Genomic DNA, 6383 nt, shown 5'->3' on the forward strand with positions numbered 1-6383 from the left:
AAATGTCTTAGTACCCACTCACCTTTGTCTTTGATCATTCATCTGCATAATAAGCAAAGGATTATCCAACATGCATCAAGGAAAACGCTTTAAATTAAAATTTAAAAGGCAGGAATAATGAAACCGTCTTGGATCAGTGAATCAGCTCTAAAATCGCTGAATAGGCCTCTTTGCAATTTTCATTTTCGACCTCGTGTTACTTAAACATTCATATCTTTTCTCAGGAGTGTCGTAGAGTAGTGATTGAGGTGTCAAAATGCGCAGGACAATCACCCACATGCGATTATTGAGTAAACGTACAAAATTGGTTGCTAGATTTTAATAGTGGGTAAATTTGCTAACCATAAAGAAACTTTTTTTGCGTAGTTTATATCTAAAACCATGCTAAATCGTATTTTCTGTCCAAAGTGTCATATTTTAACAACTCTTTATTTCAAAAAGTTACACCAATCTTACAGTCAATCCGATTGTTTGATAATAAACAAACATTCTTGCTTTATTTCACGCGGTATTTCATAGCCAAAATTAGTGGCAAATCATAGCTAATCATACTGATATCCACAATCTTTCGTCACTGCTACAGCCATACATGGCTGTCACTGTCACGCACTAATTTTTCAGATTCACTTTCAAATATACCCAGGCAATTTCCTGGATACCCTACATACAAATTCTGGACCCCATTCGCCAAAAAATCAAGTTTTTCACAATTCTTTTATTCTTTCCGGACCACAGCATATATTCATATTAATAAATACTCCACTTTCACACAGCGTAATAACGGGACGTCCCCGTGGCGAAGTGGTTAAAGCCATGGACTTCTAATCCATTCATGAATTTTTGCTCAAGTTCGAAACTTCCCATCACTTTTTTTTAAATGTTTTATTAATCAATTTATTGTCGTAAATCAAGAATAACACCATTTCGAACATCCATTGCTATTGTGATATTATATTTTTCGCTGGGTACAAAATATATCTAAAACCATGCTAAATCGTATTTACTGTCCAAAGTGTCATATTTTAACAACTCTTTATTTCAAAAAGTTACACCAATCTTACAGTCAATCCGATTGTTTGATAATAAACAAACATTCTTGCTTTATTTCACGCGGTATTTCATAGCCAAAATTAGTGGCAAATCATAGCTAATCATACTGATATCCACAATCTTTCGTCACTGCTACAGCCATACATGGCTGTCACTGTCACACTAATTTTTCAGATTCACTTTCAAATATACCCAGGCAATTTCCTGGATACCCTACATACAAATTCTGGACCCCATTCGCCAAAAAATCAAGTTTTTCACAATTCTTTTATTCTTTCCGGACCACAGCATATATTCATATTAATAAATACTCCACTTTCACACAGCGTAATAACGGGACGTCCCCGTGGCGAAGTGGTTAAAGCCATGGACTTCTAATCCATTCATGAATTTTTGCTCAAGTTCGAAACTTCCCATCACTTTTTTTTTTTAAATGTTTTATTAATCAATTTATTGTCGTAAATCAAGAATAACACCATTTCGAACATCCATTGCTATTGTGATATTATATTTTTCGCTGGGTACAAAATATATCTAAAACCATGCTAAATCGTATTTACTGTCCAAAGTGTCATATTTTAACAACTCTTTATTTCAAAGTTACACCAATCTTACAGTCAATCCGATTGTTTGATAATAAACAAACATTCTTGCTTTATTTCACGCGGTATTTCATAGCCAAAATTAGTGGCAAATCATAGCTAATCATACTGATATCCACAATCTTTCGTCACTGCTACAGCCATACATGGCTGTCACTGTCGCACTAATTTTTCAGATTCACTTTCAAATATACCCAGGCAATTTCCTGGATACCCTACATACAAATTCTGGACCCCATTCGCCAAAAAATCAAGTTTTTCACAATTCTTTTATTCTTTCCGGACCACAGCATATATTCATATTAATAAATACTCCACTTTCACACAGCGTAATAACGGGACGTACCCGTGGCGAAGTGGTTAAGGCCATGGACTTCTAATCCATTCATGAATTTTTGCTCAAGTTCGAAACTTCCCATCACTTTTTTAAAATGTTTTATTAATCAATTTACTGTCGTAAATCAAGAATAACACCATTTCGAACATCCATTGCTATTGTGATATTATATTTTTTTTCATCAAACAAACATGTTTGATTTTTTATTCACATTTAGTCCTAGGCCTAGGGCCTACTTTTACCATCCAGATGCATGACTATCATGGCATGGCATCTTCGTCATTTAAAACACATTTATCAGTGGCTCTGTTCACAGCTCAGACTGAAATTATATTTGATATAAATATTATAAATTAAAATCACAAACCGCGAAAGATCGCCAACAACTGCCGCTGAATATTGATATCCAACTAGATTTCCCCACAGGGCTATAAAGAATAACAAACCTTGAAATTTGGATATCCAACTACATTGCCTCGCAAGTCTACAAAGAATCACACTCCACGAAATATGGATATCCAACAAGCTTAAACTATAAATTAAGCTCCCGATACAGGGCAGGACTTAATAAGGGGAATTAAAATCACAAACCGCGAAAGATCGCCGACAACCGCCGCTTAATAGAGGTATCCAACTAGATTGCCCCACAGGGCTACAAAGAACTACAAACCGCGAAATTTGGATATCCAACCAGATTGCCCGCAGGCCTATTGATTATAAAGAACCACAAACCGCGAAATATGGATATCCAACAAATTAAGACCACAAACCGCGAAAGATCGCCAACAACTGCCGCTCAATATTGATATCCAAGTAGATTACCCGCAGGGCTATAAAGAACCACAAACCGCGAAATTTGGATATGGAACTATTGCCCCACAGGGCTTCAAAGAACCACAAACCACGAAATATGGATATCCAACAAGCTTAAACTACAAATTAGCTCCCGATAGAGAGCAGGACTTGATGAGGGAAATTAAAACCACAAAACACGAAAGATTACAAAGAACCACAAACCGCGAAAGACTAGATTGCCCGCAGGCCTATCGATTATAAAGAATCACAAACCACGAAATACGGATATCCAACAAGCTTAGACTATAAATTAGCTCCCGATAGAGGGAAATTAAAACCACAAACCACGATATCCAACTATATTGTCCCGCTGGGCTACAAAGAGCCACAAACCGCGAAGTTTGGATATCCAATTAGATTCCCCGCAGGCCTATCGATTATAAAAAACCACAAACCGCGAAAGATCAACAACAACTGCCGCTCAATATTGATACCAACTAGATTGCCCCGCAGGGCTATAAAGAGCCACAAACCGCGAAATTTGGATATGCAACTCGATTGCCCCACAGGGCTACAAAGAACCACAAACCACGAAATATGGATATTCAACAAGCTTAAACTATAAATTAGCTCCCGATAGAGTGCAGGGCTTGATGAAAACCACAAACCACGAAAGATCGCCGACAACCGCCGCTTAATAGGCATATTCAACTATGTTGCCCCGAAGGGCTACAAAGAACCACAAACCGCGAAATTCGGATAGCCAAGTAGATTGCCCCGCAGGGCTACAAAGAACCACAGACATTAAAACACGATTATCTGGGGCATTTAGACGCTTCCGTAGTATAGGCTTAAATATATGCGCATTTACCAGTTCCGACATGAAGTAGGCCTAAATCGGATTTACTCTATGTGTGTCTCTCTGGCATTGTCAACATTGGGTGTGTGTTGTTCATATTTACATTATCTTTACATATTTATGTAGCCTTGAATAATTAAAGTATATTAAAATGTTTATTGATCATTGTGTACGCCTCTGAACATTACAGTCACGCGTGACGAGCAAGTTTTAAAAATAAACGACTGATAAAGTTTTGTTTAATTATTTATTGTCATGAATCAAGAATAGCAATATCAAACATCCATTTTTCGTTCACATTCATAAAAAGAAAAGAAATCTACCAAAAAACGTTGACAACGTAAAGAAATCAGCAAGTTTAAAAAAACCCACCTCGGCTCACTTTTTGAAACTTGGTCCCATTTGTAAAAGTTACTGATTTAAACTTTATCATATTTATATAAATTTAAAACATTTCCAGAAGTGTTAGGTATCTTTAATGTGCAGATGCGATATTAATTTGTAAGCTTTCTGGAACGACCTGAAAGGTTATTATCTTGTTCTTGCATGGTAAGCCAATATCCTATTGTGTTTTGTTTTATAATAATCATGATTAACACGATTAATGATTGAATTAAACGAATAACAAGTAGGCTTGTAATCTCGTTAGAAATGCTGTATTCTGTTGAAATAAAATAAAAACACTGATTTGCTGTTGGTGTTCAAAATGGGACCAAGTTTCAAAAAGTGAGCCGAGGTGGGTTTTTTAAACTTGCTGATTTCTTTACGTTGTCAACGTTTTTTGGTAGATCCATCTATTCGGCATTGTACATGTTACTATTAAGAGAAGTGGTTGGCGTCCATTTTAAGAAGGTATTTGGAATTGCTATGATAATATCGGATGGTACGGCTTTAATCGCTCTACCTCTTATGGGTAAGTAGCATAATTCATGTAATGGTTTGGGTATTCATGGAGCACAGTTTTCAATGGGAGATTAATCTATTCCAAATCCAGTGACAACTTCTTAATTTATCTGGACCCTTGGATGCATTAAAATAGGTATTAGCAATTTACTTTGAAAAATTAATATGAGATTTGTAGTGCTACATTTTGTACCCCTGCATTGAAAAGAGACCCAATCCTACCCAGGCAATGCATCACGTGTCACTGGAGTTGGAACAAATAATAATTGCACCGCTTATAGATGATGCTACGATGAGATTTCTAGGTCTCGCTCAATAAACCCCATGAATTGTTAGGGGCTTCTCACCCAAACACACCCTTTTTTGCCCCAAATAACTTAAAGACTCCTAGTTTTGAGCCAATGTTTTCACACACACCCGTCACTTTGAAAGTTCAATACCCTCCCCCACTCCGCCATCGAACAAAACATTTATCGTGTGCATTTTTCTTTATTTTGTCTCGTCTTCAGGTTATGCTTATGATGTAACAGGGGACTACCGAGTGTCCTTTTACGCTGCTGGTAGTGCTATGATGTTGAACAGCATCATCACCATGATGGACTATGTATGGATGGAGTTTGATAGGCGACGACAAAGATCAGCCTTACAATTCTTGGTTTATTAAATATATTATCATTTTGCAGCCATGCGCTGATTTGAGTGGTATTGAACAAAAACACAATTTAGATACTGCTAAGTTTACTTACTTGGAGCGATAATGACCAATAATTGTTGTTTTACCATGATATTGTAGTAATCACAAGGTTTTGAATTAAATCAAATACTGGAACTTACATTTTTTGCAACTTGCTACGTTGCGTCTGAAACCATCAGACTTCATCAGGCAACTTACGTAAAAATCCCAATAAAAGAAGTTGTGTTACTTACATAAAATATTCCCGATAAAAAGCAGCTGTGTGACCTATGTAAAATCCGAATGAAAAGCTGCTGTGTCAACCAACATAAAAAACTGCTGTAGCAGCGGTCTACTACTTTATACAACTTACTTAAAATTCCAATAAAAAGACTCACTTATTTTTCAAATCGTTTGTTTAATTGAGTGGCTCAATATAAAACGGCCTATCCCACATTTGGGTTATTTTGAGAAAACTGGATTTTTGCTGATTTTACATCTTTACTAAATTACATTCATGATGTATTATAAATGTTATAATGACCTTTGGTGACCTCTATATTTTTCAACAGCTCCCTCTATTTTCACTCAAATGTGAGAATGCCATTTTTATATTGAGCCATTCAATTATTATGCATATTTTGTAGGGCGCCTGTGACGAAGAACCGCTGATTACTGCGCGCATTTTTCCTTTTCCATCACATCATGCCAGTTGTAATCTTCATGAGCGTCCGAAACCATTGTTTTTTGCCGATGTGTAGTTTAAGTATGTTGTATTTTGAATTATTTTTAACATTGATTTATTTTGACTTGTATTAGGTATGTCACAGTGGCTGCACAATGATTCTGCCACACTGTGCATGCAAGCATAATAGTGAATTGAAAAGCGCGCGCTTCAAAGTTGACCAATTGGCGCACGTTAATTTTAATATTTTTTTCACATAAATCTTGAACAAAAAAGAGGTGAAAATACTCAATCTGTGCCTTTAAAAAACCTTAAAATCCATGAGCTTCGGGGGCGCTGCCCCCTGGACCCCCGATAAAACTTCATCACTACACCGTTCCCGCTATGCGCCCGCTCTAACTCACAAAGTCCACAGGCGCCCTTAAACATTTTGGCACTTCATGATCACAGAAATTTTCCAGTTGGCGCTTCAAATAAAC

Source organism: Amphiura filiformis, chromosome 20 (genome assembly GCF_039555335.1).
Source record: "Amphiura filiformis chromosome 20, Afil_fr2py, whole genome shotgun sequence".
NCBI classification, from domain to species: domain Eukaryota; kingdom Metazoa; phylum Echinodermata; class Ophiuroidea; order Amphilepidida; family Amphiuridae; genus Amphiura; species Amphiura filiformis.